This window comes from Hetaerina americana, unplaced genomic scaffold (genome assembly GCF_022747635.1).
Source record: "Hetaerina americana unplaced genomic scaffold, ioHetAmer1.1.p SCAF_2, whole genome shotgun sequence".
In the NCBI taxonomy this organism is placed as follows: Eukaryota; Metazoa; Arthropoda; class Insecta; order Odonata; family Calopterygidae; genus Hetaerina; species Hetaerina americana.
The window spans coordinates 60,586,644-60,599,451 of record NW_027286763.1 but is presented as its reverse complement, the minus strand read 5'-3'; positions in this window follow the sequence as shown (position 1 = coordinate 60,599,451).

The window sequence follows — 12,808 nt, the reverse complement described above, 5'->3', positions numbered from 1 at the left end:
TGACGCCGTGGCATAAACTCTGGCGTTATTTCCCGAAATTTTTTGAATATACTGATAAATATTTCCCGATAAAAAAGAAATATTTTATACCCTCATCTGCCATCGACTGTGCCTATTATTCTATAAAGGATTACGATGGTTTAAAAAAGGCGACAAAATAATATATTAAGCCGAATTATTTTCGTCAAACCTTACGAATTATTTTCATCAAATTACTTCTTCATGCGTTTAAACGCGGGAATTGACCATAATGGAGTCTGGCGACAAAATCTATTTAACTCCAATGCAAAAGTTTTGGAATATGAATAAAGTGTGTAAGGTGAGCAATTCTCGGTCTGACACAGAGATGGCGGTCCAATCAGCGATAATTTATGATTTCTGCCTGGGTGCCCATGTCATTAGTTTGTAAGACAATTTTCAACTTGTTCTCTCAAGTAGTTTGTTTACACTTATTATTGTAGTAGACTTATTACGTGTTTTTCGTTAAAATGGAAAAACTTGACGCCATTATTCTACCCCTGGAGAAACTCCCGAAGCTCTTCACGCCGGGGTTGAACTCCGCTATCGTTCCATTGGGAAAGTAGGATAGTCCGTTTAACCATGAGTGACTGATTGGACCGTGCTATTGCCCATTAGTCCAGGAGAGGAGTAACTGACCTTCTTCTGATATGATTTACCGATCTAGATTTTCTAAATTTAGAATATAAATTGTCTAAATATGTCTCGGAAAGGAATTAATGTGCAACTGTGATATTTCACAGATATTTGATGATTTACATCGCTTATTTGAAAGTTTTGTCCGTTAAAGCTAAAAGTTCTTAATTTACAGCAGGGGCCTTTTTCCAAGTGAAAGGTTAATAACACACTCTATTGCTCTCTTATCGGATGGTAGACCACCTCAGTGGTGATTCTAAATAGCGCTCTCTGTTTAGGGAATATTTTCTCTTTCTCTCTTTCCCAAGTGTCATTTGATCTCGCGTGATTTTTATGCAAGTGACCCAGTTACTTGAGTCCTGATTACGCGTACGTGTAAAATGACCCTTTACAGATACTTTTAATGATTTGTACATACACTCATTTGTAATTACACTCATGTATTTGATGCTTTGAAATCAGTTATAATCCACAAATTATAAGGGATATGAGTGATAAGGGGGGGATGAGAGGCGTCAAAAAAACTTTCGGCGTTTTCCTATTCTATCACATGAGATCATTTCAACTATAAAACTATACATTAACCTGTTCACAACGGGATTTAATAACTAATATTTTTACTTTTGCAACACTATCCTAACTTAGGTACTTTTGAAACACCGCCACAAATAATTTTATCGCAGACCCTGCAGTGGCGCATAATCGCACTTCGAAGGTTGTGGCACACGTATTTCTAACAAAGAAGGTAGATGAGTACGTAACTTGCTGGAAGTTAAGCTATTACTTCTTACAAACACATTGGTTAGCTAAACTTGAAAAATTCTTCCATCCTTTCAGTCATCTGTAGTGTCAAAAAACCGTTTCATATTCTATGTATTATTCTTTCTCGTGAGATTCGAGGATAAAAGTGAGGCAACAAAAATTGTTTTGCCAACACTTACCATGCGAAGTGATTGGAAACAATAATCTAGGGCAAACTACTTGATTCGACAATGAATTTCCACAATACTTTCAGAGACATTGAGATTAGAACTAAGTCTTCGGGGGACGTAAAAACCTCAACATACATCCAATAAATATTACCAAAACTTGTAGAAAAATGAAGGAAGTTTTTAATATAAGCTCTGAGACAAGGAGAAAATCGTTTTTTTGTACCCAAAAATCGTGTATCATGTTTTTAAGTTATTCTAAACTCCAATGGCACCTATTCATTTCGTCTAATCACTAAATTTAGATTTAAATACCAAAAGGAAGGAATGCCAATGAAAATGGTTTCCTGACGCTGACGTTATTCATTTTTCGGGAAAATCATACTAATTTCCAGAAGGTTACTCTAGTGGATATTTTTTATAACTGGATCTAGAACTTGTTTCTTAATACATGTTTGCTACTTTAATAAGTTTTTCCCTCTTAATTCTAGCAATGGCTTTTAAGCGAAATGGTCTGCTGATAACAAAATGTATACGACTCTCAAGAGATGAGACACGAGGAATGCGGCAAAATTTGTGTGCATAAGATTATTCATACCACCGCAGGCTTTAAGAAAAATCATAATGACCTTGCGGAGTCTGCGGGAAAACCAGCTTACTTACGTATACAGTGTAAGGTGAAAATGGGCAATGGATTTAATGCGCAGGTGTAAATGCGGTTGGCACGAGTGGAAAAAGCTATTTTGCGTCTATTCAGTCCCTTAACATATTAAGATGAAGATCCAACGATTGCCTTTAGATGGATAAAAATACCATAACGAGGTTAACCCTCGTGTTAATTCGTGGATTCCGGCAGTCACACATATTTGAGACATTAACGAAGAATTCGTACGCCATGTCAACTATTTCACATGCTCCCAGCAATGTCTCAAGTACAGATAAAACACAACGCTACCTCTATTGGTGTGGGGCATTTAAAATTTGATTACCCATTTTCAACCATGAAATGACAAACAAGATAACTTGAATCTCAGGGTGAAAGTTGTCTATTTTAACCCTCTTAGACTGCAACGCTTGCATATCGCAAGACATACCCGCTGCGGCCGAAATCAGAGGTCAACGCCATGTAAGCCTCAGTTGGACCGAAGCGAATTGCATGTTAGCTGCACGCAAAGATAAAAATATCAATATCAGTACTGTGTTCTACAGCATTGCATAAAGCGGGCCAAAAGAATTACGCCTGATAGCATCTCAAAAGCTCATATGAACGCCCGAAATGTGGTGATCGAAGTTTTTATTGCCGTCTGGAGAGGAGGAAAAAACATTCGCCCGCGTAGCTGACTGCCCGATAAGAGGAGTGGGACATACAACTATCGAATGACTTAGGCGGAAGGAATGGAATCCTTTCTTTATTTTATTTTCATTTCCCATCTGGAAAGACGAATTTCGCAGCCATCCATGGAAAGTGATAAATTTAGAATTTACAAAATAAAATATCTATTAATGCTTAAACCACGATTAGAAAATTAATTACCATTAATGACATGTTCCTGACCTGTGACTTAAAGTTAGAAATTGAGGATGAAATAAGAAGGCTACACATAACCTTTTGCTTTTACGTCACAGTGACTTCAACTGCCTAAAAAGAGTAAAAATTAGAATCCACTAAAGGTTGTAATTTAATTATCAAAGAAAATATTTGGATTATTTTTATCTTTGTGAAAGTTCTTCGGATATGAACAGCCTCCCCAAAGTCTTACGCCATAATTGATGATACCATATATCAAACAGTTAAGCAGGCAGGTTGCTCTATCCACGCACCCACCAATCGAAAACAACTGCGTGAAATAGACTTGTAAACGCCTTGTAGAATGGTACTCCTTTAACATATTCTTGTAGCACTTGCAATAAGTCAATATTAACTCTTCAGTCATTTTACTCCCGAGTGCCCCCTCCGCGAGCAAAGTAATGAGATATAAAGAAAATAATGTCCCCCCTTCCTTACCAGCTACCCCTGACGTCATCTAAATGGTCCAATGCGGTGTTTTCTATGCAGTGTAACCCTTCTTCAAACCATGAGTTGACTTTACACTTACTACCTGAACCTATTCGCGACATCTAGTACAAAACACATATCGCTTTCTAATTGGATATTTCTTATGCAAACTCGACCGAATTCGTTCGCTTTTAATTAATTCGACCGATCTTGATGGACCTTGAAAAAAATTATGATCACCAAATATGCGACTTCCTCTCAAAACAGGGTGGCCGGACATATAGCTTGTGCACACATTCACCTGGTCCTGATGAAAATACACACCTGTCCCCGGAAAAATTTCGATATGCAGATGGACATGCTATTGCTAATGTCTCCGAATAATTACGCGAGAGGTGAAGTTATCTCTCTCCCTCTCTCTCTCTCTCGCTCTGTCCCAAGGCCACGGGCAGCAGCAGTCGCGTCTGACGCCCCGGCACCCACCCACTTTCTCTCTACGGCCCACCCGGGCACTGGTCGCAGTGCGCGCAGTAACGTTTCGTCAAACGCCCAAAAAATGATCCGCTGGGGAAAATGAGGTGATTTATCATCTCTATTTTATTTGTCACTGAAAATAAACTTCTCTTTGTAATGATCAATTGTGAGGGGCGAGTTACCACCGAAAATTAGTCATTACTGCACCTCCGTGAAGAAGAAGGAATCGTTCTCGACACTGACGCTAAAGCAAAAATCGCAGGAACGTACAGATGACCGAGGCTTTACTCCATGAGACTAGGCAAGGGAAGCAACCTGAGTAACCATAAAGTCGTGAAAAAGATGTCGTGTTCCCTTTGTTAAGTCCTATGGCTAACGCTTTCATCTGCTATCGCAAAGGCCTTGAGTTCGATGGCCGCAAGATGAATTTTTTATAGAAATTTAAGGAAGTTTCTCGATTTTCAACGAAGGATAAACTAATAATAAAGCATTAAGGAAAGAATTTAAAAAAAACCCAATTTCTATTACGAGGGCTGTCCAGAGAGTATTCTCCGCTATGCTATAAAAAATACAATGAAATAGATACAGACAATTTATTATTTTCATCTCAAAACGACATATCTCTATTATTTTTATGCACATTTGCCAAACAGATTTAAAAATTTGTCATAACTCTGAACTAGTTTTCAAATTCCTACAGCATAAAATTCTGCCACCTGAGATTGCAGGCATCTGCTGACGGCATTTTGAAGTTCCTCGTCGAGTCGAACACAAAATATGAAGTAGCCAAACTTTTCAGTCGTTTTTCTATGCAACAGAGTCGCAGAAATCAGTGGAAAACTTTCTAACGATTCTGATATCGCAAAACGCCGGTTATCACGAAATATTTCATCAATTTTCAGGTACAGTTCATTGTTCACCACGAACAGGTGGCCACTTCTGTCATTATAATTTATATTTGTGTTCACTCTTAAACGAACGACAGCAACTATCGTCACCCATCATATGTGGTCCATACAGAGTACTAATTTCACGATGAATATTAGCAGCTCAAAAGTTTTTCATCAGTATATGTAAACCTCATCACTGAACGGACTTCATATTTGGCGTAATTTTCAATTGTATTGTTCATTTTGACTCAATATTGTAAATAAACGACACGCTGCGCGACCTTCCAAACACTGAAGCTCGAGGCGTACTGACCTACTGTGAGCGTCAATACAGTGACCATTCGGCTCCCTCCACTACTTCTCACGCTACACGAAAGCGGAGGTTACTTTCTGGACAGCTATCGTATTATGAGGTTGACACTGAATAATTATGTTTAATGCTGCAGGTAGAAGGCCGATGACCGCGTGGACACGCTGACTAGCATTGTCCAGTCCGACACGCAATAGGTTTAATTAGAAACGTATAAAAGAAAAGTTAAGATTTGACTGTTGCAGCGTATTTGTTCATTAAGACCAAAGCAAAGTTCGTGTATGATATGTCTCTTGACGTTCAGGTTAAGCTACAATGCTAACGAGTAACAGTGTGTTTTGATTTCGCTGTTTTTTCATAGAATATTCAGTGCATAATTAGTACGGGACGAAACTCGTACAGTTCTCATTTGCATTCGATTTGAATGTACACGAGCAACGAATTCATCATGTGATGTATTTGGGGCAGAGGAATCTCATTCTGCTCCACCTAAAACTCATCATGCACCACAACTCATATAAGATACTCACCAATGACCTTTAACCTTGTCGCATACGTCAAATAATTTCAAATTCTTTATTAAATATTCATTTATTGAGTAGCGGTTTGTCGATTAAAATTCTCGCCAGATATTTCGGAAAATACCACAAAACATTTAAAACTATTTGTCGCTTCCACCAGTACATTTCATCGTATGATTTTTAGACGGGTTTTCAATGACCAATTAAGAATTTAATGAAGAGTTTGGTTTTGTTTTATAATATTTCGCTATGAAAAATATCAATTTTATATAGCTTTTACCTACCTCCAACCACAGCATTCACCCCGAAGGTTGGTTTAATCGGTAATGGTTGTAATATTAAACCCTTAGGCATATGAAAATCACGCAATTGTACTTGAACTGTTTTCTTTCCCAATGCCATTTGCGCTCCCCAGGAAGATCTGGCTAACGGAAAATCACCCAGCTTTGTGGAAACTGAGGGTACCTAGAACCAAGAGAATCGACCCCTGACCCTCTACTAAGTAGCCGGATTCTCTAGTTGAATTAAACAATGATCTCAATTTTCAAAAAAATATCAAATTGTTGAATTTTATGTTCCCGCAAAATACCTATCGTATTAGATTCGTTAAAAAAATACTTTAAAGATTTTAAATGGTTCATGGATAAATTGAATAAAACATTTATCATTAAGAGGCATGATATGCTCGGAATCTAGGAAGGGTTTTTTATAGAATGGGGCGTCTGGTCGTGTATTATTAGGCGAGAATTGGAAATGTTGCGATATTCAGTATATGTTCATCCAAAATCTACCTTAAACGCTAAGTTACAAAACATATTAATAATATGAATTTAATGAAAGGAAAACAAATATATACTTGATAATTATTGTTTTAGTCGTCTACTGATTATATGCACTTTTAGTGTGTTCCCTGAACATTATTACAAAATGTCACGCTCTTCTAAACACATTGAAATTTCTAAAAGATACAGCATTAACGCATGCTATCATATACTATTTATTTTTTCAGACACAGACTTAGGGTATATAAGATATTTTATGCCTCCATTACCGCGGCCTACAAGGTCTATTCTTTTCCTCCCCATCTGCGCTTATCTAACATTACCCATATTGTCAAGGCCTTTAACATCTCACTACCTCTCAGTGTCTCTTCCATCCAATTCTGCTTTTTTAGTTTTCCTTAACAACTTCCTCTCTTCCCTTGTCATATTCTCACTCTTTTCTCACAGTTTATGTTATCTTTTGCATCCTCCTCCATACCCACATTTCTCAGCATTCCACTCTAATTTTATCCAATTACACCAGAGATATTTTGGACACATACAACGATAAGTCGCATGCCAACTTCTTCACTTTTCTTTACGACTTTAATTTAAGTACCTGCCAAGATCCCCCCCTCTATTTTTAAATGCTGCATTGCGGGTAAACATGGGTGTTCTGTGATGTGTTTACTTTTTGTCATTTAATGCAAAATAGTAACATTATAAATTGTAAGAGGCGTTTTTAGTTCTATCAACTAGAAATATGGATCAGAGTACTTTAAAAAATACAAAGTTAAAAACTAATTTAGTAAACCCTTTGGTATGCTATTTTTTCTCAGTAGGTAAAACAATGAGTGATTTCGCACTATGCGAGGTTATTTCACGTGGCAGGTAGTGCCTAATTAATTTCGTGGTCAAACATATCATACAATTCAAGCAAAATCCGTAGAGTTAAACTATATTCAATAGATTATTTATCATGCAAGAATTGACAATTATGAAATGCCAGTTCTTATAATTCGATCAAAATCAATCCAACATGGGTAACCATCACAAAGAAATCGAATATTATTGAATGTAAATGCACGAAAAATGCGTTTACCATTGTAACGAACATCGAGAACATCACAAATGTTAAACCCATGAATAGTTGAAATGTTTTTTGAAATATTAAATTTCATTGATAGAGACATGAAAATTCAAACCCATATAATTTTATGATAATTAAAATACATGTGTTACTCTTTCACAATTATCTGTTAATTTCACTTTGAAATATCACAATGAAATGACCACAAGATATTGAATCACACTCTTAGAGCGATAAAATATGTAATTTCAGAATAAACCACAATAAATTATTCTTATGACTTATATGAAAAGTACTTTGTAATATAAGTAATTATCAATGGTTTGCTATTAGTCTTGCTTGTCGTTCACCGTTTATACAAAGATGTCTGACACATAAACAGCTTTTTACTTACCATTTAATAACTAATATTTTCGCTGTGATCTTAACGTCAATTTGAGACTTCATGGTGACCATGAAAAACAGAAAAACTATGTAAACTGTAAGTTAATAGTGAGGACCACATGAGACCACAGCCTACATGGGAGATACCTAAAGAGATATCATGAGGTGACCTAAAATACGAAATTTACTCTGATGTGTAGACGTTAGCTTATAGTAGGCGAGTAGAATGAGTTATCACCAGCTGGAAAGAACACTTAAATACTTTGCAGATACGTGTTGAGGGTGTGAGACAGAGGATGAAAAAAATTGGCGCCGCTGAGTGTCTCATCCTTGCACACCTTGCACATCTCTAGTTGATTTTTCAGGCCATGTAACTCACTCCCCTCTTTCATCTTACTTCCTGCCGCAGCTTTACTCTCAAAGAAATGTGCACGAGAGGGAGAGAGGGTTTTTCTCCACACTGAAATAATAAGGTCATTCCCAGCTGTTTTCGCGCGCACAGGTGCTTTCCTCGAGACAGACGCATAATGGCCGCATGCCTTTCCGACAGGAGATAAATGATGGGTCTGTCACTATTTAGGACATGGTTTCGGTTGCGCTTACGTGAGGGACCGAAGGTGCCATCAACGACGGCGACGGCGGGACGGAACTCGAAACCAGTGGACACAGCCACACAGTGAATTACTCCGTTCTGGGACGCATCCGAGAAGGACCCGATACGCGAACGGCAGCTGCGCGGCTCAAAGAGACAAAAAACCGTTAAAGCGAGCAGAATATTCGGGCGAAGTTTTTTTTCTCAAATTTATCGATAAATTTTCCAAGGAGAAAATTTTATTGCTAATTATTGCTAGGAGAAAAATTCCACGCTCATGTTAGTGCGTAAAGGTATTAATTAGCAGTTCTTCCTTTTTTTGAAAATTCACATCATTAAGACAGGTACCTATTTACTGAAGGAACGTGTACTCAATGGGCATTTACAGACAGGAAATCCGCAGCATGCATAAAACCAGGAAAAAATAATCGAAAGACCAATTTGTAAAATCCTTGTGGTTAGTGCCTCATTAACCCAGAATAACCTCAATGGGAAAAACACCGATGTATTTAAGGAAAGGATGAAGTTTAAAATTTAAAAAAAATTATTAAAAGATATTAGTATTCCACAGCTTGTCTTAAGAGATGTGCACTGTGTATTCTAGGCTGCTGAATACATCTCTCTTCATGAATTTCTATTTTTAGTGGGTACTGATCAAGAATGAGTATGATTACTGAAATGGAAATTATTTCCCAAATAAACTTAGCGCACAAAACCGAGGGAAAACTTGAACAAGTAGTACAAAAATAAAAAATAATCATGATGTAAATTCTACAGAAGGAAATATTGGATATTAGGGGTTCTAAATCTTGTGTTAACTTTTAGTAAATAAGTAGGTAGGCACATGCACTTTAAGAAGACTGTAGAAGTACGTATGCATTTTCTTCCCTGACCTGGACGAACTAAAATTTTAAACTGGTTCTTTTTCCACTTATTTTAGGTGATTCCCTAGGATTTTTCTCACTCCATCCACCCATCTCTCATATCTTGCTCCTCTAAAATTTTTCGTGTTATTTGCAAGTAACAAGAACCTCTGAAAGGAAATTGGTAGCAATAATCTAGGACATGTCGAAGTTTATCAAACAATCAGTTTAAATACGCGTAGTTTTGCATAATGCTTTTTACTGCTGCGCTCTTGAAATAAAATTACATTAGGCCAAGTGTGATATGTAACTATGTTTCAAAGCCTATTACCATTAGCCTCTCAAGGTGGTACCACTCATACACGTTATCTAACGTTCATAATTTCCTAAGCAACCCAGCTTGAAACCTGCATATACATAAAACATCTTTCTCTAATAAAACTCCATCTGTGCTTATATTAGACTATGTTCATACAGTTTCTGTACAGTGGTAAAATTAGCTGCAGCTTGAGCTGCATTTTAGCCATAGATATAATATTTCCATTCGAGCCTTTTCCAAACGCGATCGATTTCCTAGTCTTAGAAATATGTTCCTTATATGAGCATAAAATTTCGATAAAACCATGTATAAATTTCTTCTTTTAAACTTACAATTTTTAGCTCCATATATTCAATGTGATCCAGCGAAATGAAATGTATCAAAGAAAGTATGACGGGACATCGTATTAATCATTAATTACCTAATACTGCCCGAGGTAATTTTTTTATCTACGCATAACTCCGGTATCAGGACCTTGATAATGACGCAGCAGCATTCAGGCAGATGGTGGTTGAATGAAATATAGTATGACTGTGAACAGCATAAATTATTCATTTTCATTAATATTAAACAAATTCAACAGAACATTTCTATGTTGAATTTTTCAGCAAGTGAACGGTTTTAAGTGACTACTTATGCCTACGTGTGCGGTTCATATGTGATCTTAGGAAATACGATCATATTTCCGACTCATTTAATAGAATATCCTGCTTGAAGCTAGAAGGCCGCAGGCATTTACATATTCTTTCACTTTTCTACGGAATACTTTCAAACCACACACCTAAATATCTATACAAAAATGTCCTCTTCATCAGCTCAATCCACAACAGAAATACTTGGGGCAATAATAAACTTCTTGTCCCACACCATCGCACGGAAATCTATCAAAAATCTTTTCATGTTACAGCATGCCGTCTATAGAACTCTCTCCCAGATGACATAAAAAACTCTTCATCAACAACAACGTTTAGAAGAGCACTTCACAAGTTCATTTTCCTCAGGTACTTTACTTAACCAGTATACCCTCCGTCATTCCACTCAGCTGCTATACAGATCACTGTGTCTACTTATTTTTCTGCTTTTAGTTTTATCATCTCAAGCGGTAGGAGTTTGCATCATTATTTTTAGAAATATTACGCTTCTCATTACTCCGCATGTGTTGTCAATGTATTTAATTTCTTCATTTCGATTTCATAGAAATAATTATATGTTTACTGTATAAAAATGATTGTTACAATGTACATGTACCTTTCCTTTAATTAATAGGGTTTTCGCAGGTTGTTCACTCCCCCCACTTCTCTTCGTGGGTGTTTTTCCTGCGTGGGTTTTTTCTAGTTGAGCAATGCCACGCTCTCCCTAGCTTTTCCCACAAACCTCATTTCTTTGCTTAGTCTTTCCTTATTTTATTGTTCTCTATCTTCACTGTCATTTTAATTTGAGTATGTGTAGGTGTATTCTTAATTTATATATGTATATGTATGTATGTATGGGTGTAATTATGTGCGTAATTATGTGTGTATTTATGTATGTGTATGCATGAATGTATGCATGTTTATGTGTGTATGTATGTGTGTGTGTGTGTGTATATATATATATATATATATATATATATATATATATATATATATATATATATTATATACATACTTTTTTCTTTTTATATGTGCAAATCTGTGCTAAATGAATTTATGTCTGTCTATATGTATTTATGTGTACATATGAATGTAACTATAAGTTTAATGCCTAATATAATATGTATACGACGATGGGTTAAATGGAAGAAGGGACCATTTGGTCTCAATTTCGCCCAAATAAAGACCTCTATCTATCTATCTATGCCTAGAGTGGATAGTAAATAAAGCGTATTCCTTAACAAAAAATATTAATTCCTGTTATTTCATTTCTACATCAGTGCTGCGACTCATCACGTAGTATGATGCCACTTGGGAACTTTAGCTATTAATGTAAATCTGCCTTGAATGCAGGCTTTGATCAGGAAATTATGCCTTCTAGATTGAAAGCACTGCATATTATCCGTTGATCCCGATTCCATTGCGGAATTTTCTTCGCGTGATTTTATCAAAATGAAAAATATAAACAATATTAAAATTAATAATATTCCAAAAATAATGCCACTCACGTTTGGGAAAGATATCTCCCCCTCGCGAAGGAATATCAAATTGTAAAAATAATGAGCTAATTCTCTTATTCTCTGCCGACAACGAAGGCATCGTACCATGAAGCATGACGATTAGCACGCAGAAAAAATTACGAGTAAATCAATCCAAAATAGTTTTCTTTCATTAGTGTTCGCTATTAAGTAACTGACATTGACAATAATTTCAAATATATATTTTCATCATTCACGAATAATAACGCTCTGAAGTAGGGTTACGTAATTCGATTTCTAATTATGGGAAGCGAAGATATTTACCCCATATAAAGGACTTCAGGTAATGGATCTGACGTTTAGCAGTTTTCATCAAGTGCGAATCAGTATGAATATACGGTATTGGATATAGGCAGTGGGATTAGGTGCGGAAGAAAGAAATAAGGAATAAAGAGATATTGAAGATGGAGGAATACTATTGGATCCTTCCCGATTTTATGACCAAACGGACGGGAATTCTCCCGGAGGAACATTTCGTACTCGTGTATGAGCCGGCATTCTTCGGGCAAGAAGATTTGACGCCGATGGCGGACCATCTTCCTTCCCTCCGGTACCGCTCTCTCCTCCCGGCAAACTCCGCTCCCGCCTCCCGGCCTACTGAAACGCAAAACGCGAACCAGTTCGCAGAAGGGAGAGAGGGCGTCCCGTCAGCTCCTACTCCTCCCGCGCGAGCCGTCATCGAGTCGCCATTTCGGTTTGGGCAAGTTAACCGAGATACCCTCCATTTTGTTTCTACTGTGACGTCACGGGTCGCCGATTCTTGAGAGTTCCCGTGTGGCCACGACGGCCCGTTGGGGCAGGAGTCCCCCATACTCATCTGGATGTAGAGGCCTCGTCACTTTTTGTGAAAACGTA